Source organism: Falco biarmicus, chromosome 8, assembly GCF_023638135.1.
Source record: "Falco biarmicus isolate bFalBia1 chromosome 8, bFalBia1.pri, whole genome shotgun sequence".
In the NCBI taxonomy this organism is placed as follows: Eukaryota; Metazoa; Chordata; class Aves; order Falconiformes; family Falconidae; genus Falco; species Falco biarmicus.
In genome coordinates, this window is record NC_079295.1 from 41,496,993 (window position 1) to 41,519,590 (window position 22,598).

General features: G+C 40.5%; 1 protein-coding gene across 9 annotated transcripts in view; it reads left to right on the forward strand.

Moving 5' to 3' along the window:
- Positions 1-22,598, forward strand: part of MBD5 (methyl-CpG binding domain protein 5) — a 147,671-nt gene that overhangs the window by 30,707 nt on the left and 94,366 nt on the right. The window lies entirely within an intron of this gene.

Genomic DNA, 22,598 nt, shown 5'->3' on the forward strand with positions numbered 1-22,598 from the left:
TCTGGGATAGCATCCTGAAAACTTTCACAGTTTGTAAGTAACTTTTGAAATCAAATTCTTTTTTCTTGTAGAATGGAAATACTGTTTTGCCAATCACAAATTGATTACTAAATTTCAAATATTTACTTAGAAGAAATCTATTTGTTGATTCATTGAATTTTTAAATTACTAAAGTTGAGAATTCTTGTACAACCAAAGGATTTTGAGATTAGTTTTTTTAAATTCTGTAATTTAATAAGCATTAGAAACAAGATAATTCCCTATATTATGATATTTCTGGTATTAGGTTATGAATATGCTAATATAAATTAGTATGTTCTGGCATTTGCAAGTGTGAGAGATTGCATTTAAATAAAGTACAAGGAGTCACTCCATCTGCATTCTCTATAAACTTGCCTCAGAGTGATGAGCTCTCTCTTTATACTTCCCTACACGTGTAAATGATGCTGAGTGTGAGATTGCTGATAGGAAATCCTTCAGACCTTCTTAGAAAATCTTCTGCAAATAAGGAATAGTTGCTGATTGCTGCTACTAGTAGTCTTGGTTTTTGTGAAAAGTTTTCAGTTTTTCAGAACAACTATGGACTCTCTGTGTAGTTCAGAAGTTCTCAGATCGCTCTCTTTTGCACAAAACTCTTACGGTACTGAATAGGAAACATTGATGAATGAAAATTCTCCAGTCTCCGTGCTATAGGTGCATACTCTGTTGCCCAGATATATCTGTTTTCCCTGCACGCAGAAAGGCTTCAGATGTGCTGTTGTGAAGCTTCCAGCCTTCTTAGCCTAGTTGAAGCTATAATTTATTTAAATACTATGAAAGTAATGTTCTGCTCCTCTTGACAGTTTGCAGTGACTGATCTCTCTGTGTGATCTCGAAGTAGCAGAAACTGTAGTTCAAGGTGGAATTACAGTTACCAGTATTCATTTGGTGTCACCAGAGGGTTTCTGAGTGAAAGGATCTCCAAGTTGCACAGAAGGGGTTACTGCCAGTCTAAATCCGTGCCTGTCAGACAGCAGTTCTGCCATCCCGGGAGCCGTTCTAGGGTCAGCAGCAGATGGTAGGAGGGTTTACTGCCTATTTTTTGGGTTCTTCTGATGTAATTTTCAAGGACTATTACTTCAAGGATTTAACCGCTTTTGAAAAGCAACGGCAGTGGAAATGCAACAGAAGTTGCACTTTGTCATCTCTTGAACTTAGGATTCTTCATGTGTGATTTCCCATAGGGCTTTGTCCCTGGAGCTCAAGTTTTGAAATTTTCTTAGGAGTCTCTTCAGCAGAACAATGCTCTTTCTAAGGTTTCAGCAGGTTTTTAGCAGTTGATGAATGACTGCTCTGTGATTTTTGGTTTGTGGAATGTTTGCCTTTTTCCTGATGTCGTCTTTCCTGCCATGCGTGTTCTTGCAGCCTTTTATGAAACTTTCTTTGTTCATTTTGGTACTACAGCATCTTGTCATTGAAAAGCCCATTTTTAAGATATCTGATGCCTCTATAGCATCTGCCTGTAGTCTCTGAAGCTTGTATAAATATAATAAATAGTTACTCTATCTAGACTTGTAAGTCATTCATACTCCTATGCTCTCAATTCAGTATCACTACTAGATAATCTTTATTGTTGCCTATTTGTAATTTTTTCCCTCATTTAGCCAATGTGCTACACTCCCTTTATGTTCAAAGCCTTGACACTGAACATACTCACTTTCCAATTTTTTTCAACACCTCGGTTACTTTTTTTTACCTGTTCTTTGATATACCAGATAATACTAATAAATATATTTTGTCTTTATATTAATCTGCTTTCTTATATACAAGTTCAAGTACAGATTTACAATGTATATATTTACATACTTTAAACAACTCTTAAGATGTGTTACTACTCAAAATACTAATTAATGCAATCATTAGATCACGTAATTACCACGTAACAACCCAAAAGTTGTAACAAATTCTTTCTTTGCCATTTTTATATTTTGTGGACTGTTAATTTTCATTTATACCGGAGCTTACCTTAGTATTTACTATTTACATTGATTTTAAACAGCCACGAAAATGAAGGTTCTTTTCCCAAATGCAGCAGTTGTTTGTGACTTCTTAACCAAATTGTCAGATATCCCTAAAAGAAGGATCCTAGAAATATTAATCAATTTTAAAATACTACCTGTGAGATCTAAACTTTGTGTCAGCTTTTTCTCTCTGGTGGTTTTTGTTTGGGTTTTGGTTTTTTGGTTTTTCTTGCTTCCCTAAAGACTATTATAGTTTAACTGGGTAAATAGTTCAGATCTTAAAATTTAGGAGTATAACTGCTTAGACTGAGGTTGAAGTTTGTGACTACATCTCAAGATGAATGAAACTTGGTTTAAGTGATGAATTAGTAACTATTGTTCTTTACAGAAGAATGATTTTGACATGTGAACGTTTTACTTGTGTTGAATATTCTTACATTTTGCACACAATATATGTTTGTAAAATTTTAATTTAAAATTTTATTCTTGTATGCCGTGTTTGTTTCTCTGGGATTTAGTCAGCCTTATAGGAAGACTGGTATTGAACTACAGCTGTGAAATCTTAGGGTGGGCTAGAACGGTCAAAGTACTGTGACATTCTTGGGCTTATTGTCTCAAAATTTGTTCTGTTTTATCAAGAAGTAGGAGGTACTTCATGAACTAAGCTTCTGCCTACTAGGACTTAAAAAATAACCCACTGTTTCTTGAATGTTATATTAGAGAATTTTCTGTTCTTTGCTTATAGCTGGGGTCAAGGCTTTCTTTCATCATCTATCAATCTCAGCTTTGCAAAACTTCTGCCAGCTAGTGTGCAGACCTTTCACTAAATAATGCTGGAGTTACCAATAAAAGAGTTTTATTCTTCTGAGCAATATTTCCCAATCACTTTGCCTGGGAGATTAAAATAAACATTTGAAGGAAAATTTGGCTGCCAGTTTTGACGGCTGGCAGGTAATCATACTGACTTGAACTATCTGTACCGGCCATTCAAGCTTTATCCCTGCAGTGGACTGAGTGTGTCACGTTCTTCTGTTTGTTCTTTTGCAGTTACTTCTTTGTACTTCTTGTGAGAACCCAGTGCCTGCGTGATGCAAGCTTACCCACAGTTTTGTGGAAGAAAATAAATTATGTATGTACTACATTGGCAGGCAGGTAGAGCATACTTCGGCAGTTGCACCACAGGTGGAAAGGGTGAAGAGTAGAGAGGATGAAGCCCAATATGATGGTATCTGCTGACATGAGAACTGGAAGTGCATTAGGCCAAGAAGTTTCCTAATCGGAGGAACTACTACCAGACTAAAACAAAGTAGTTATATTTTTTTTGTATGAGATTGTTACTGATATAAAATAAGGGATGATGAGGAGAACTGATGTGAATAGAGAGAATACACAGGTGGATATGAATGTGATTTGATTTTGGGGATTAGTGGATGAAGAAATTTCAGGAGACCAAACGGCTGTGGTCAGAGATGAGTTTGATTTGGGGCTGCGGTGGCAGAAAAGCAAAGCTTGAGGAAGAGGGAGGAGACTAGGGAGACAAGTCATAAAAAAGTAATTAAATTAAGAAGGCTTCTAATTTTTCATATAAACAAAAATCTCGGTCTCAGGTTGTCGGCCTTTGTGTCCGAGGGGATTGTGTGGAGGGGAAGAGGCAGCAGCCTACATTTCTCCTTGTTCTCCTGTGGTTGTCCTGTGGTCTGAAGGGGTCTGTTACCCTCTTCAGGAGAGCCATGCAGGGTCAGTTCTGTGGCCTGTATGTAGCCCTTTCTGTATCCCGTCTGTGACAACCGATGGTGCAGGGGATTAGCAAAAGTGGATGTATAGAGATATACTTCATTGATTATCAGAACCTCAGAGACCATCAGGCATATAGAAATGAAGCTTGGACTCGTACCATGTGTTTTTAGTAGTTACTAATGGATCTGTAGTCCATAACTACTGTGTCTTTTTGAAGGCATTTATATTTCCGTCCTCCACAACCTCCTATGGCAGCATTAGGGATGCTCTCATCACTCGCTATATCCTTTTTAAGAGTATAAGAACATCTTCCTCTTTGTATTGCTTAGATCACACAGGAGGTTTTCAGTATACAGACAAGCGTGTCAGAAATCTCTTTGTACAGGAGGCAGGGTCTGGGAGGCTCTGTGCTTGTGGCTGTTCCTGGCTTCTCTTGCCTCCCCCCACCCCGTCATGTGCACCTCTGCATGAGATCCTGCTAGAGCAACACGTGCTCTGGGAAAATAAGGTGATATCCTTGAGACATTCGGGAAATACCTGACAGGAAGTGCTGGGGAAGAAGCTGGGGAGGGGCATTCAGGGAACCTAGAGTGGGTTCCGTATGTGCTAGTGATGTAGAACAAGGCAGATGAGAGCACCCAGGGAGACAAATGAGAAATGTAAATCTTGCAGCTATTTTAGAGTATGTTATTCTCCATGGGGAATTCCCATTCAGCTAAGAATGGTGCCATTCTTGTAAAGTGTTTCAGTGAAGCTTTGTGATACAATTTTGTATTAGAAACTATAGTTAAACTGTAGAACGTAGAAAATACTATGAGAATTATCCATCTCATCAAGGCTTTTAAACATAAATGACTGTTAATATTGCAGAAAGGGGAACTTTCAGGGTAGCGTGAAGTTAACACAGGAGTTTAAGGACAGCCTTTACACTGATTGTAAGCGTTTGTATTACTGACTTTGAAAAGGCAGTCCTGATGAACAAAGTTGGGAGGCATCACTACAGAGGAAGAACAAACAGAACATGACAGCCAGCTGCCTGTGTCCCTACTGCTTGCTTTTGCATTAGTACAAACGTTTGTATAACTAGAAAATGAGTAGAAGCTCATATCTTACCTTCCTCCCTACTCCCCCCAAGTAGGTTTTGGTCAGAATGCCAGTGCTAGCAGGGGGAGGTAATGGGAATGAATGAGTGGGTTTGTGAAAGAACAAACCTGCCCTTTTCAGAAGTAGCATAGCCTTACATCAAATGAAGTAAGGGACCCTGGAAACATTGCCTACACTTCAACATAAAACGAGCTGGATTTTGAATGGCAGTTCATGCAAAAGTGTTTGAATGAGACTGTGTTGGGCCAGATGCCCTTTAGAAGGGAGAGAGGTGCCCAAACCAGGTCTGGTGCCCAGCTGGATCGTGGTGACTACAGGCCTGCTAAGTACAATACCTTGCAAGAGCCTCATAAAATGGAGGAAGTTGGGGTGGTGGTGACTGGATCATGTGCTTGTGGTGATTTGTGATTACAAGGTGAGTGGAGATGGAGAGAAGTCTGCTGTAAAGCAGCTGAGAACTGGGAATGCATATACTTCTGTAGGGTATTTTTTCCCCCTCCCTCCTTAATAAGAAAGCAACTTCCCTTTCTAAGCATATTAAAAGCAAAGGTTACTATGATGATTAAATTGTAGCATTATTTACAGTAAGTGGTAGAAGACCTAAGAAATCTATAGCATCTGTAGCTTTTGCTAACGACAACAGTAACTTGACAGCAGACTGACATTTTAACCTCCACTGCCTAAAAGGGCCCAACTTACTTTCAAAAATATTAACTTATGTTTCAAAAGAAAAAAGAAAAACTTGCTGAGGTATTGAGATTTGTTGGCAGTATCTCTTGCTCTTACAGTACACAGAATTCAGAGTATCTCAGACCTTGACAACCAAGAAATGAAAAGTTATGGTACAAGAAAATCCAGATCTAAATCTTCCCCCACTGAGCTGGCAGTAGCAGCTGAAGATTATTTGCATGCTAAGGTGTAGTTGCACTGAATAGTGGAAGGAGCAGCTGAAATATCTAAATGGTGCTGTTGATTGGATTTAAGGAGATTTATTAAACTTTCCCTGTTCACCTCATGTACAGTCTTTCTGCGTGTTTATGCTTCATTTCTACAGTAAATGGGGCCCATTTTCTATCTGTGAGATGAATAGGAGATAGACTTGTGGGTTTACTGATACTCAGTGAAAGTACGAGTTGGTTGTCATCCAGGGAGGGGGAATTATAAAAGTGCATTTCTACCTAGCTGGAGGGTATGGGGAAGGCAGGGACACACTTCTCCTGGAGGTGCACAGTGAGAGGCAATGGAGACAAGTTGGAAAAAAAGAGATTCCAGTTAGATGTAAGGAAAACTAAATCACCGTGAAGGTGGTTATTACTGGAGAGGCTGTAAAATCTATGTATTCAGAGGAATGTGGAACTTGATTGATCAGTGCCATGATCTAGTTGGACCTCTTGAGCACCAGGTTGGGCTGGAGACCTCCAGAGGTCCTTTCCAACTGGTGAGTTCTGTGATTCCAACCTATAGGAGCTGTAGGTTTTCTGTGGAATAAGTGAAGCATGAGGTTATAGGCCAGGTGTACTGCCCTAGTTCAACATACATTTTATATGGGTAACTGCCTTGTGGCCATGACGACTCCAATATTTACAGGCCTCCACCGCTGTGCTGCAGTGCTCCATATGGCCTTATCTCTCTGTAGTTACCTTCTTGTGCTCTGCTGCTGATAAACTACAAAAAGAAGCTCGTTCCGTGTTGTCACAAATTGTCTTTTGCCACCACAAGTGTTTGTATGATAAGTTACATCAAGAAGTTAATTCAGATTATAAGTAGTAAACCAAGAAAACAGGTTACTTTTAAGGGTCAGCTCCCGGTTTAGGGTTAAGGATTGGCAGTTAATTGCTTGGGTTAGTGTTAGGGGAAGGATGAGGTGTCAGGCAGAAACAGCTCAAGTGCAGAAAAAGTAGGTGAGGTGTAAGGCAGAATCAGATAAAGGCCAGAAGTAAAACCGCTTCCTTCAGCAGTTGAATGTGAAAATGCAGAAATCTGGTATCAATTTCTGATAGATCATAAAGTTACATTTCCTCTGTGCCGATTATTTTTTTTCTTGATCTGAAATCTTGGGTTTATTGCTGTAACACTGTTTTCAAATGGCCAGGATTATCTATGAACGTACAGACATTTATCTAGGTTGATTTCCTATAAAACCATATCACTGTATATTTACTTTGCACAGGGAAAATGTTTAGAAGTTCTGTGAGTAGAGTTTTTGGGTTGGGTTTTTTTTTTTTGTTTGATTATATTATTGAGTATATTTTCATGTTTGCATGTATTTGTTGTTCATAGGTTACCAAAATGGGAGGATTTCAGGGAATACCTTGTTTCTTGGAATTTCAGTACCAAAGGCTCATACATCACGGCATGTGAGAGCTAGACACGAATATCAAATTTTAGGACCTCAGTGCAATCCACTGAAAAGAATTTAACTGGTTGCATGACTTATAGCCGTGTCTGTGTGGACACTCACTCCAAGGGATTCCAGCCAGATGATTTAGTGTAACTACTTCTGGGCTAAGATGGTGGTTTGTCTTATTTATCAAAGACACCTGAATGTGCCTTTGTCTGGTCTCTTAAGGAAGTTATGTTATGGAAAGACTAAGAAAAGAGAACAGGCAAGACAAGACTTAACAGCCTACGTATATCTGAAATTGTAAACAACTGAAGATAAAAAGGAAATATTTGGGCTAGCATAGGGGCTTATAGCTAGAAATAAAGCAGTGAAATGAAGAAAGAGAAGATTAAGGCTAAATGTCATGAAAGAGTGTTCTGCAACAGTAGTGGTTTTTTAGATGGCTCTTCCAAAGAAAGCAAAGAAAAAACTGTTTCAGGACAAAGGCCCTTTTTTTGCTGTTTCTTTTTTTCCTGTTTCTTTCCTTCAGCTTAACCACTCAATGTAAAATAATCTCATATGGGTATATAAAAGAATGTATTAAATTTTTGAGGCATGAATGTGAATCTCTGCATCCTTGGGAGTTGCTGTGATAATGCCTGAATGCTGGGCAGCTTTACAGAACTGGAGGCATTGGTCTTTGGCATTGGGATCACACAGTGCAGGTTCTGATCTTGTAAATGAGTCGATGGTGGTAGCCCTGCGCACTGTGTGTGCTTCAGAGACTTCAGTGGGACTTTGTAGGAATGGAGAGATCTGGGTAGTTCAGGATTTACTTTTAGCTAAGTTGAAAAAAGTGAGAGTAAAAGCTGTTCAGGCTGAAATGGGTAGAGACAAATACAAGAAAGAAATTAATAAGCTTTTATAGGAGTGTTTTGCTTTCTTTTTTGAACGCATATAAATGCTGCTGCTTTATTTACCGTCAGTAGGACCTAGGTGGCAATTCTACTAGTAATTCGTACTATTTAATTTGAGATTAGAATCATTCTAAAAGAACAAGAAGGAGGCGTATATTTGTGGTCTGTTAACCACCAATGGTAGGTAGAGAAATAACAAACAAAAATCCTGAATTTAAACTTTTAAATGGGTTAAATAGATGACAGTTTTTAACAGTATCATTATTTTGACATGGATGCACTTAGCTAAGCTTTTGAAAGCTTTTGATGTCTTTCCTTAAACTTCTAGTATTATCTCCAGTAGCCTAAAATTCTTGCAGATCAAAATTGCTTTGGTGGTTTAAACTGGTGATTTAAACTGGCATTAGCACCGCTGCCCATGAAAAGGATACTTTACAGTTTTCTCTAGCAGCCAAGCTGGTTGGAGACATTTCTGCCCACTTCCTCTCGGCCATTCATTCCTTCTCCACATGAAGGTTTTCTCCCCTTTCTTACTTGCACAAGTGAAAGCGCTTGTGCTGGTGTATGTGTAGGATAATGAAATGGTGCAGATAAAATATTTTTTTTTGTGGTTTTATTGGGAGGAGAGGAAGGTGGTTAGCTGGATTCTGCAAGTTCTCCTCCAATAGGTTCCATTCTCGTTTCTTTGGGAGTTTTTTAAGTCGTTACTTGTTTGCTGTAAGCCCAAATACTTTCAGTGCTGTGCTTTTCAGTGTGGCTTTGCCGGTATTTGTTTCGGCACATTGGGGTGGTTGAAGCGTTGTAAGGGCCAGGTGAGAAATGAGCAGCTGAGGACCGAGCAGTGATTCTGTAACAGGCTTGGTACGAGAGAAGCGATACATGCAAAAGCACCCTTGGATTTTTCTTTTTCCACATAGATGTTTCCAGTCTTCTACATATCCCTGATAACCATTGGAAACCAATTAAAAAATCTGTTAAAATATGCGCTGCTTCTGTGAAACTTTTAAGTACTGTAGCTGAAGATGAAAGTTGTTTATAAATTTGTTTGACATTACTAGAGCTATCAACATCACCTTAATTCTCATTTTCAATAACGTGACAGTAAACTTGGGCAGTTTTCCGTTACTTTCTGCTTTTCTCTGAATTTGAGCAGTGTTCCAGCTGAAGTCTGAAATCTGACAGTCGTCACTTCCAACCTGGTAATGAAGTGTCATCTGGGTGAAACTGGAGACTTGCCTGGCTCCAGACCTCTTAGGTATTTGCTCCATAATTAAAGAAGAGATGTTATGTGATATTTTGCCTGATGTAACAAAAATAGTTAAATCTCTCCTTAAGATTTAAAACACAACTTTTCTTTGTATTCACATGACTCCTTGCTGCCCCAAGAGGGTCTTATTGAAAAGCAGACACTCCATCTTTCCCTTTCTTAGAGAGCAACCTGTCTTATCAATTACTTCCATAAAATAGCATTTACTATGAATACCATTTCTGCTATTACACTGTGAAGAGACAAACTGCATAGCTGATATGTCTGGATACTAAGGAAATTAAGCAACACAATCCTTGTAATTTCTCCTGACGACTGTGAAACAGAGATGTGACAATTAGGGTTCTCCTGGGAGATGTCTTAAAAAATTAACAAGGTCATTTTCTTAACAAAAATTGCCAAACCTTGTTTTAACCAAGTAGGAAGGGAATACTGCTTTTATCTGCTTCTAACTTAATTGTCCATGTGCCTGTTGTGGAGATGTCATCATGTGATAGCGGTGCCACTAACTCAGAGAGGTGCCTCTATAACCCCTGGGAGGAATAAGGCAGTTTCCCTGAAAGATTTTCTTTTTAGTGAAGATAAGATGGAAAGAGTAATGATGGAGACAAAAGTGATAAAGGCAGTAGTATCAGAAGGAATGTCAGGCTGAAGCTAGAATTTTTAAAGATGCATTAGATGCATCTTCAGAGCTGGAAAGGCCATTCAGAAGTTCTCTGCATCACCAAGTCCTTTAATAGCAGATGATTTTTCTCTGCAGAAGAATAAAAAGTGCCGAGTTCTTTGCTAACATGTCTTAAACGGGGATGTCTGGCAGGGTGAGTCAGGTTGGCCTGAGTGCTGGAAAGCACGGGTAGCCTGGAGAAGCTTGCTGTCATCGAATGTCTGAAGGTTGGATACAGGACTTGAGCACCATACAGAAGCAAGTACTCCCCTCCGTGATGCCTAAGTCCACTTTGTTAATAGTGCAGAATTACAATTGAACTAAGCTGATTAAATGGCACAGTAGATTTGTCACACAGAAACAGTGTTAATCTGGCAGCCAAATATATTGGAGAGGAAATGAGGTAGAAAAAGATGACAAAGTCCATCCAGAATTATGATTTTTCTTATTTTAAAAAGTTTTTAAAAAAGGGCAAAAACCTGTGAAGGCTTTTCCTTTTATAATGTGCTAGAAAGTCTGTTTTTCAAGAAGGCAACACAGTGAACTTGGAGGAAATAGGATTTTATCTTTTATTTAACCAAGGAAGGAATACAGGCATAACTTCAAATAAATTTGCTATTAAAAGAAACACACAACATTACATTTGAGGAGTGTTCTGAAGTTTCTTAGTGTGATTTGCAGGTTCTGTGGGACTGATCTGTATGTGCTGTGCACATAGTTGAAAAGGGAGATAGACTCCTTTCTGTTAGTAATACAATCATCTCATAAGGTATTTTTATTAAATTAGACTTGCGTAACTAAATTGCTCCTGATGCCTTTTGTAGATGCTCCTAAATCATCAGCTAAATAGCAGCTGATCTAAGTTTGGCAAACGGTAGAAATGAAGTTTCAGAAGATTATAGTCATTGTTCCTGATAGTCATCAATCAGAATTGTATACAGACTTGTTTTAAAGTCATTGTAATTATGGGAGTGCTAAAAGTCTTATTTTAATGGAGGAGGAAAAAAAATAGTAAATATGACCCATACATTGAGCTTAAACATTCTGTGGATATTACTTGTAGAGTGAGTACTGTTTCCCTTAATTAAGGTGAACAGCAAGATGAAAAAGATCACTTTCCCAACTTTTTTCTGGTATAATTAGAAGCAAAAGCAAAGCATATACTGGCTTACCTGCCCAATTAGCAAATTGTTTCCTTTTGTTATTTCCCGTTTAATTCATGCTTTTGATAACTATTTTTTGTCTTTAGAAAAATCTTTCCTGTGTTCTAGGGGTCTTTTTCAAAGCAACACTCAGACAATGAGCCTTGTTGGTATTTAGGGCATGTCCCCAGCTTTCATCTGCTTTTCCTTACCTTTCATGTTTGTTTTTTCCCATTGTCAGAACCTGCAGTGCCTCCTCTTTGGTATCCCTAGCTGCAACTGGTTGTGTATTTGTTCCAGGAGGTGGGTGGCCCTTCTGTCTTGCTCTGTTCCAGGCATGAGGGCAAAGTGGAAGGAGGTAGGGTAGTAGGTATATGTGAATGTAAAGCCTGAAAAAGTGGGTGTCAGGCATATGTATTCAGATATATGCATTAAAAACATTTTAATCCTAGATAAAAAGTTTTGGAGGATTCCAGTTTGGGGGTGAACATGCACTGCTAATGTAAAGAACTATTCCTCTGTTAAATCTTGTGGGATTTGCAGGCACTTGTGAATTAGTTTGTTTCTAGGAGTTCCGTCAAAAGAGAAGTCCTTTGTAAAACTACAGATGTTAAAATACAGACAAAAGATGCTTCTTGTTTTGGAAATGATCTGCAGTTATTAGCAGTTGAATATTTGTATTAAAATGCAGAAAAGACTCCTGAAGCCTACTATATTTCTAAGATTTCAGAGAAATACTTTCCCTAGACCTTCTTCTAGTTCCTTTCCTTAAAAATAAATAAGATACTTACAGATTCATGGAAATATCCATACAGTTTTACTTGCAGTTCACCAAGATTTACTGCTTAAATCTGAAAAGAAATTAAGTAAATTACAATAACCAGGAGAACACGGACCTATGCAGACACAGGGGAAGCCCCCAGCCATGGTGGTACCTTGTAACCAGCCAGAACAGCTCGCCCTTTCATACTGCTATGAATGCATCTATTACACTTGGAAATCCAACAATTTCATAGGAGTTTTCATTTTAAGTCTTGTACCTAACGTGATTTTTGAGGATTTAGCACTGCCCTGTTCCGAATCGCTGCCACGCGTCAGGAGCTCTGTACACACAGAGCACAGACACCCACACACTGCTCCAGCAGCATTTGCCATCCTGTTTCTTGTAGTGCCATGACCTCATATGCCTCTTCCTCTCATGTTTGTGGGGGTTTGTTAGTGTTTTGTTTGTGGTTTGGGGTTTTTTTTTTCCTGTCAGGTGGGAAAGTCATCTGGCACAACAGGATATTGAACTCTTTTGAGAGTCTGGCCAGGGGTAGAAAAGGACTATCACTCTGCTGAATGCCATGTATAATTGGTGCTGATGGACATCTGCCTAACCTGGTACCTGATATTAAGATGTGACTGCTGAACAGACAACAGGGACTCCAGTAACGTCCCCATGTCTTTCCTCTTTTGGTACCAGTTTTCTCCAAAGCAGTAGCAGTCTGCCTATTGGTATTTGAAACATGGTTTAAAACTATGCAGTTTATGCTGAATAGTTATGCTTCAGCTGAATGAATGGAAAAATACTGTTGAATGGAAACTGTCACAAGATCAGCCAATTAATACAATTTTTCTGTTGCATTTGATTGCCTTTTCTGTTCTTTAAAGAAGACAGAAAAAACCCCAAGAGACATATCTGAAGAGATGCATTTTTTGTTTTATCTGCTGTGTAGTGTCCTCTTTTCAGTTTTTGATTCAGTGTCATGATTTCTGGTATTCAGTGTTTGAAAGCACAAGAACAGTAATTATTTTATAATGGTAAATGTCAGCATGCAGTTTTCTCAGAATTAACCAAAAATAGAACTTTAGTCCAACTTGTAACATTTTTGCAGGTTTTAAGTGCAAATATTGATAAGAAATAGCCATTCAGAAACTAAAGCTTTGTATCTACAGTTCTATAATGTAGTTCCTTCAGTCTTTAGTTCTATGTTTAGAAAAATTATTACTATGACATCAGTGCTGTGCAGATTTGTTATAGACATAGACTGCCCTGGAGCTATAAAATGCTGTTAGGGTGATAGCAACTGCCACAAATCGGAGGTGGGTATTTTTGGAACCATCTAAACAGCAGAGGAAGATCATCGTGTTATAAAGCATGGTGATGCTTGCACAGTTATAAAAATACTTTTCTGTTTTCTTTCTTCGGTCCAAAAATAAACAATAGGTAGTCTTCCTAATCCTTTCATTCATTTTTCCCGATGTACACATTTCCACATTTTCAAAAGAATTTCAACTAACTTTGCAGCCTGGTAACAACAAGACTACAGTTGACGGAAATTTTGTATTTTGTTTCCCACTGTCACCAACATACCGAGGATTTGAGGAGGTCACTAAAAATGACTCTGCCACAGTTTTTTTGCTCGTAAAGTAAGAACTTTGTCATCTTGACGTAACTTAGGACATGAGTTACATTTAAGAGTGTATTTTCAGTGTGTTAGGTGTTTGGATGAGTGATGGTATGGATGCAAAGTGTTTTGTATATGGAAATTTTAAAAAGTTCAGAACCATCTTTTTTTGGAGAGAGATTGTTCAAATTCGCTGATGTGTCATCTTCACTGAAAGGTGAGGTGTGTGTGACTGGTCATTTAGCGTTTCTTAATTAGTCAGAATTCAAAAGAGTACTTGGGTGAAATGTGAGTAAATCTCATTACTGTGACAGTGGTTGCTTAACTACAAAGAAAGCATGTGTTTAGTAAACCCTACTCACTTTTATGACCTAGTTTGCTGTGGATAGTCACTTTCTTAGGGCAACACAGGGCTTACTTTTCCCCACTTTAATTCTCTTAAACTTAAATAAATGAGGGGTTATTCCCATCTCTCATCTTAATTTCTGGGCTACTTATAGCAAGGGAAGGCTCTTCCTGTTGGTGTCTGTAGTAACTCCTGGTTCCCACTGGGGCTTCTCTTTGGTCTGTTCCCGGTCCTCCTCTGGTTCCCATGGAAGCACTTGGAGTTTCCTGGTTTGTCATTCCTCTCTGATAAACTAAGAGTTTAAACACTATGTTCTATTCATCTTCCTATGGCTGCGGATGGAGTAGATACTGGTTGGGCAGCCTGACACAAAGACCAGCCTGAGATATGAAATAAATTGTTGCAAAAGCTTCTGCATACTCATTTGAACCACCTGTAACTTCTGTACTCACATAAAGCACTTAGCTTTAAGAGCATGCTCTAGTGCTAAGGTAGTAAGTAGAAATAAATGAGAATAGCGAAGAAAAGTCTGGATGCCATGTTCATGTGTTAGTGGATGATGTGGCAGAATATGGTGCATGGCGGGGACTGAAGTGAGGGGAGCTCACTTCCTCAGTGGGTGGGCTGGTAAGGGGGTTTGGGGAGAGGTTCTTCGAGTTTGTTCTACTCCTGCTGTAGGCTCAAGTCTAGTGTTGGTTTCCCAAGATGTACAGCCTGAAGTCCTGTAATGCTGCAGGAGACTGTTACATGTTAGACAGTCTCCATGGAGAATTGTGCTTTTGGTAATTGCAGAAGAAGTTCCACTGTTCAGCTTTAAGAGAGAGATAAGCTGCTAAAAAATATTTAAAGTAACCTAGAAAGGAAGGAAATGTAAATATTCATGTTTCAAAGAGAAGTGGGATTTCTTTCTAATGTAGCTTTTGTCTCATTGAGGACTGGGTTTTTTCTTCCAGAAATATTGTTTTATTTCTCCAAACTTTTAATAGTGCTAGGATTTTGACTGTATTAAAAAATAAAGTATCAGTTCTTTGCATAGAGAAAACAAATTTTTGCATTTTAGATATGTTATATTACATTATAATGTTGGTTTAGGCTTAAATATGGGGGGGGGGGGGGGGGGGGGGCGGGGAGAGAAGAAAAAAAAAGGCAAGTATGTTACAGAAGCAATGCCCAAATCACAGCACCCTCACCCACGGCGTTCGCCCTGAGGGCTGGGGAGGGCTGCAGCACCACTTCCCGCTTTGCTCAGCACAGTGACCAGGGAAGTTTGGTGAGTGACACTGGCCCGAGTGCAACTGAGGAATGCTTGGGAACTGCGAAGACTGGTTTTCACCGGCGTGCTCATGATAAAATTAGTGAGGCTTTCGTATTTTTAGTTAAAATGTCGTCTTTTTTTCTAATGCTAATTAGAAAGTTCAGTTATTTACTGTTTTACTGACACCAAAATAACAGTTAAAAGCCAGATGAAATTCTTTCTTAGAACAGTATTGGAGCAGAGTCATCTGTCATGTGATTGTATTAGTTCTTGGTTGCTCATCTCTGACCAAAAAAAAAGACAGACCTGGTTTATTTATTTCTCACTTAAAACTATTAATTTAAAGCAATATTGAGGCTGCCTTTTCTGCATTATTGTGGAATAAAAAAAGAAAAACACAGCTTTTTTGCTCTTAATTCTTTCCCAGAGCCTCTGCAACTGAGTTGAATCATCTTGTGGATTCTCAAATCAGAGGAGAATGTAACCCTGTTAAGGATCACGGTGTGCTTTGTGCAGTGCCGATTCCTCTTGCTTTCTTCTTCTTCCACTATGCACATCAGGTGTGCTCCCCAGTACGCAACGTATATGTGTGTTCGTGGGTGTAAAAATAGAAAGCTGGAAAACAAAGATCTCTTCGGTGTTCTTGAAATCTACTAGTCCTTTATATTTGCCACTAAAAAAACATTTAGAAAACACTATGCTACCCTTGTGTAGCTCTGTGCAGATATTCTATTATGTATGCTAAAATTTCTAGTGTTTTCTGTGTACATCTATCTTAGTGTGAAATAATCTTCATGTGACTGTAAGGTGGGTTTTTTTCTCACAGCTAGGAAAACGATACCTCCCAGAGGCAAATGACTGATGGAGATTGCAAAGGCTTTGTAGTATTTCTGTGGTAGTGCCTCTTACATATATTTCCTTATTTAAGAGAAAGTGGTCTGAGATTTTGCACCTGTCTAAGCCAATGGGTTTCTTTTAATACCTAAACATCTGTATGAAGCTCAGGCGTGTTTTTCACCCATGTGATTTAAAGGAACACATGTAACTTCATCTAAGTTATTTTGGATTTATGCCAGTGCAGAAGTTGGCTCTTTCAAGAAGCTAATTTACTGAAACTAATGCAAATATTTAATTCTTGAGGTTAGAGTGTCTTTTGTTTGCATTTGTGATATTCTAATTAAAAGCAAACCCCCAGTGTGGGGTGGGCACAGACAGTTACCACAACTCACAGGGAAGCAAGGTTTTGCCATCAGAGCTCTGGGTGGGACCAGCGACTCATATAAAGAAATCCAGTTATGGGGGCAGCGTGGTCTATGCTGTATCATTTTCTGTGTTCAAGTTATTTTTTGTAAAATGTTTGAACAATGCTTTGGGCCACTGTGTTAATAATAGCAGAAAATCTACCTTACCCCAAATAATTAAAAAAAAAAAAAGAGTACAAGAGCTATTTACACTGAGAACAAATGATAAGCTAATGACATTAGAAAAACGTATCGATGCTTATACATAGCTATGCAATGTAAAATTTAGGTTAAAACACTTTTAAGACAGTAGCACCCATGAACATAAAAAATAATGTCTAAAACAAAGTTATTATTTTCCCTCAATGATTTTTGAGCGTTTATTTTGAATTATCATTGTCATGTATTCAGATGGTTTAGCTTCTTCAGAGTCGCTGTTTGGGACTAAATTAATGAAAATGTGTATGGGATTTAGAAAGTTTCATATCTCAGAAGATACTAAATGTTGAGTTGTATCTAAAGAAATGTTTTGTCCCTGGTCCAGGAAGAAATTTAAAAAAAAAAAAAATCAAAACAGATTCTTACATTTGAGCAGAGACATATGTTTTGTGGGTTGGCACCAGACTAGGATGCAGAATCTTGTAGAACCAACTCTTCATACTCTAGGATATTTAGAGGAACAACATTCGAAACAAGGTGCTGGAGACTTTTTTTATTTAAAAAAGAAAGGAATAAAAGGAAAAAATAAAGAGCACCTGAAGAACAGCACAGAGGAATTCCAGCCACTCCGGTCAGCAAGTCAGCTTCATGGGGTCCCACTTTGATGCTCTATGCAAATGCACATAGCGTGGGGAATAACCAAGGGAGTTAGAGATGTACGTACGCATGCAGGGCTGTGGTCTTAATGGCATCACAGAGACCTGGTGGGATGCTCCTCTGACTGGAGGGTTGGAATGGAAGGATGCAGGGCCTTTAGGAAGGACAGGCTGGAGAGATGAGGAGGGGCTGTCAGTGACCAGATGGACTGTGTAGATCTCTGCCTGGGAATGGATGAGGAGCCAGCTGAGGGCTTATGGGTCAGGATTAAAGAGAGGTCAGGGACAGGTGACATTATAGTGGGGGGCTGCCATAGGTTATCTGACTAGGAAGACCGAGCAGATGAGGCCCTCTGCAGGCAAACAGGAGCAGCCTCACATCCTCACAGAGGATTTGAACCACCCCAGTACCTGCTGGAGGGACAGCACAGCAGGGCATAAGCAATCCAGGAGGTTCCTGGAATGCGCTGATGGTAATTTCCTTCTCCAAGTGCCAGAGGAGCCAACGAGGAGAGAGGCTATACTGGACCTTGTTCTCACCAACAAGAAGGGGCTGGTCAGGAATGTGAAGCTCAAGGGCAGCCTTGGCTGCAGGGACCGTGAAATGGTGGAGTTAAGATCCTTAGGGCAGTGAGGAAGGCACATGGCAAGCTCACTGCCCTGGGCTTCAGGAGAGCAGAGTTTGGCCTCTTCAGGGATCTACTTGGTAGAGTACCATGGGATAAAGCTCTGGAGGGAAAAGGGGTGCAAAAGGGAAGCGTACAGCGGGTGGAGGCAAGGACAGGTAGCCAGGGAGGAATACAGAGAAATTGTCTGAGCAGCTGGGGATCAGGTTAGGCAAGTTAAATCCCTGATGAAATTCAGTCTGGCCAGGGACATAGAGGGCAACAAGAAAAGCTGCTACAGATACATCAGCGATAAAAGAAGCCTAGGGAAAATGTGGGTCCTCTCTGGAAGGAAATGGGAGACCTGGTTACCCAGGATGTGGAGAAGGCTGAGGTACTTTTCTGTCTTAGTCTTCACTGGCAAGTATTCCAGCCACGCTGCCCAACTCACAGAAGGTGAAGGTGGAGACTGGGAGAATGAAGAGCTGCCCACCCATAGGAGAAGACTGGGTTTGAGATCATCTAAGGAACCTGAAGGTGCACAAGTCCATGGGACCTCATGAGATGCATCCATGGGTTCTGAGGGCACTGGCAGGTGAAGTTGCTAAGCAAATGTCCATCATATTTGAGAAGTTGTGGCAGTTGGATGAAGTTCCCACTGACTGGAAAAGGGGAAACATAACCCCCATTTTTAAAAAGGGAAAAAAGGAAGAACTGAGGACCTACAGGCCAGTTAGTCTCATCTCTGTGCCTGGCCAGATCATGGATCAGATCCTTCTGGAAACTATGCTAAGGTACATGGAAAATGAGGCAGTGATTAATGGCAGCCAGCACAGCTTCACTAAGGGCAAATCATGCCTGACAAACTTGGTGACCTTCTACAGTGGGGTCACAGTGTTGGTGGATAAGGGAAGAGCAACTGATGGCATCTACCTGGACTTGTGCAAAGCATTTGACACTGTCCTGCACAACACCCCAGTCTTTAGACTGGAGAGACAAGTGTTTGAGGGGTGGACCACTTGGTGGATAAGGAATTGGCTGGATTGTCACACGCAAAGAGTTGTGGTCAGTGGCTTGATGTCCAAGTGGAGACCGCTGACGAGTGGTGTTCCTCAGGAGCTGGTACTGGGACCAGCACTGTTGGCATCTTTGTCGGCAACATGGCCAGTGGGATTGAGAGCACCCTGAGCAAGTTTACCAATGACACCAAGCTGTGTGGTGTGGTTGACACACTAGAGGGAAGAGGTGTCATCCAGAGGGACTGCAACAGGCTTGAGAGGTGGGCCTGTGCGAGCCTCATGAAGGTCAACAACGCCAAGTTTCAGGGTCCTGCATCTGGACGGGGCAATTGCATGCACAAATACAGGCTGGGTGGAGAATGGGTTGAGAGCAGCCCTGAGAAGAAGGACTTGTGAGTGTTGGTGGATGAGAAGCTCAACATGGAGGGGCACTGTGCGCTCGCATCCCAGAAAGCCAGCCGAATCCTGGGCTGCATCACCAGCAGCGTGGCCAGCAGGGTGAGGGAGGTGATTCTTCCCCTCTCCTCTGCTCTTGTGAGACCCCCCCGCAGCGCTGCCTCCAGCTCTGGGGCCTCCACCATAAGGAGGACATGGACCTGCTGGAACGAGCCCGGAGGAGGCCACGTAGGTGCTGAGGGGCTGGAGCCCCTCTCCTGGGAAGCCGGGCTGGGAGAGCTGGGGCTGTTCAGCCTGGAGAAGAGCAGGCTCCGGGAGGGCCTTAGAGCAGCTCCCAGCGCCTGAAGGGGCCGGCAGGAAAGCTGGGGGGGGGCTTCTTACAGGGGCACGTGTGACAGGGCACGGGGGTGGCTTTGAGCGCAGAGAGGGCAGATGCAGGTCAGAGATCAGGAAGAACCTCTCCCCGTGAGGGCAGCGAGGCGGTGGGCCAGGCTGCCCAGAGCAGCTGTGGGTGCCCCATCCCTGGCAGTGCTCCAGGCCAGGCTGGATGGGGCTGGGAGCAGCCTGGGCTGGGGGGGGGTCCCTGCCCGGGGCAGGGGTGGGAACTGGGTGGGCTTTAAGGTCCCTTCCAGCCCAAACCCTTCTGTGATTTGATGAATATCAATTTTCTTTAAGATGGAAAATAACTGTTTTGAGTTTCGTTGTGACTGTCCCTTTATTTCTAGTGCCATTTAACTGTGTCTTTGTGTCTGTGCCAAGTGGCGTACCGGAATCAGATACCGTAAACAAGATAATGTGTTATTGAAAAGAAAGTTTTAATTTCATTGGTAAATATACATTAATTGAAGATGAGGTCACAGTGACTCCTTCTGGTTGTTAGGATGATGATCATAAAATTATATGAAGAAGGAATGACAAAGTTCTTGGGTGCCATTCAGCAAAATGAACAGGTCCCTAGAGGTTTAGAAGTTTCCCCTGAAGCATGAGGTTTGACACAGAAGAAACTTTTTCCCTGTGATGCGATGGTCAAACTCCTTCAAGGAGGATTGGAGGTTTTGAGAACAAAATTAATGATGCCATTACAGTTATTGCAGTTGCTATATATGAGGGAAAGATGATTAAATCTGTTCAGAAATAACATCTGTAATGGGAGCAGAGTTCAAATATCTGGATTTTGGTTGTACAGGATGTGTCAACAAAAATAAGAAAATATCATCTATTAATACAAAAGGCAAAGTGAGAATGATTTACTTGTCAGGCAAAAATAAAAGAAATATTTTCAGTGGCACTTAAAAAATCTGGGGACATTTGGATACGATTCAACTTCTTAAGAAATCTGAATGCAAAGTTTGAAGGGCAATTGATAGAAAGCCTCAACACCAAATTATATGTGTGAAGTCACCTTTAGGAAAAGCAAGATTCTGAACCACTTTGAAGAATAATTGTTTAAAATAGCACAATGAAATGGAGCAACTACAGGGAAATGAATGCAACGTGTTATGTGTTCTCCTTTTTTAAAAAAAAAAAAAATCAAACATTTTTTGCATCTTCAATTTTAAGATTTCCTTGTCAGCAGGTGTGCTTTCTGGTTTGTACCTACTGGTAAGTATCTTCCATGCTGAACTTATTAAACAAATCTGTTGATGGATTTTGCTTTGGCTTCCATACCAGTTTATTCCTCTGACTTTATTGGTTTGGCATATAAAACCAGTAAAGCATGGCCAGAGACTAGTACAGCTAGCAAAACAAGCATATGTCACGACTGCACAAGATGTAGGCCTGTTGAAGGGAATTGTTTCGGGTGTAAGGTTTACACGGCGTACAGTAACGCAGCAACGCATTTGGTATCTTAGATTGGGTTTAGTGCCTGAGCAGCCTATCAGCAGAACTTCTTGTTCATCTGTTTATTTCACAGAGTACTACTGCGTGCCTCAAGGTATTTCATTAGCCTTAGCTATTTTAAAAAGCTTTTTTCCGCCCCTCCCCTGCCCCTCAACCCTGGCTTGAACCATATCTGAAAATGCAGTGGCAGTCTGCTGGGGCAGCGTTGCTTTCAGTTTCCTACACAGCAGCTTTTTAATACTTTAATAGGGTCATTTTGTGTCTGGAATTTTTTTCCCCATAGCAATCCATCAACTCTCAGTTTGGCAGGCATCAAGGCACAGCATACGTTCAATTTCTTTTTCAGATTTTTCATTAGAAGAAGAGAGTTAGCATAATCATGGTATAGCCTATGCAATTCTATTTCAGAGACTGATCTGGCAGTTATTTTTTCTACTTTCTAAAATTCTGGAGGCACTAGAAAGAGCAGAGAGTATCCATTTAAGTATTCGATAACTTGCTATTTTGTGGAAGAAGTTGATTTACAAGGTGCTTATTTTTGGATTATGGAAGTTGGGGGGATTTGGATTGACTTCAGAAGAAACAAACATGGACAATTCAGATAGAGTGTTTTCATAAAGCTGAGATGAAATAACTTTGCATAGATGTAGGCAAACTGCAAAAACTTGGTAGTTTTGCTAATAGAGCTGTATTTATATTAATTATATTAACTATAATAATATTTAACTGTTATGGCTTTAAGCAGCAGCAAATTGTCCACAGAGCCTGCCAAGTGATGTAGTGATCCAGTTATCTCTCCACACATACCCTGACAGCTGGCAATCAGATGTCCTAGGCCTGCAAATAAATAAATGGGTGAATAAGCAAATAATGTTTTTTTAAAAAAATATATTCACGATGATTTAGTTGCTTGTGCTAACCCAAGCTGGATTGCTGTTGTGGCTGTACAGTGTCAGGAGGCAGCAAAAGGTTTTTCTTTGCTCGGAGTTGGATATCTCCATAATCTGAGAAAGAGTAAACCAAGTAGAATCAACCGAGTAGGAGGGAAAGTTGTTTACAAGGTGAAAGCCTTTTGACTTGATTAGTTTTCAGTTAATTGCATCTGTGTTGCTAAATGAGGACTGAAAGATTTCAAAATTATTGCGGCATATGTTAGGTTATACGGGTACCAATGGGGCCTAATTTTGTGTATACTGTCGAGTGTGTACCTAAGGGTTGGTGTTACTGACTTCAGCCTGTTCTCAAACTTTCTGTCTCATGTTACACAGCTATGCTTTGAAGTTCCTTCACTAAGGAAATGTTCTCCAGAGCAAAGAATGTCAGGACATTCTGGACATAAGGAAACATCATTTTACTCTGAGGGTGGTTGACCACTGGACCAGGCTGCCCAGAGAGGCTGTGGGCAGTCTCAATCCGTGGAGATGTTCATAGTCCACATGGTTAAGATCCTGGGCCACCAGCTCTAGGTTGCCCTGCTTAAACAGGCATGGTGGTCCAAAAGTTCTCCAGAGGTCTATGGCAACCTCGCTACTCTG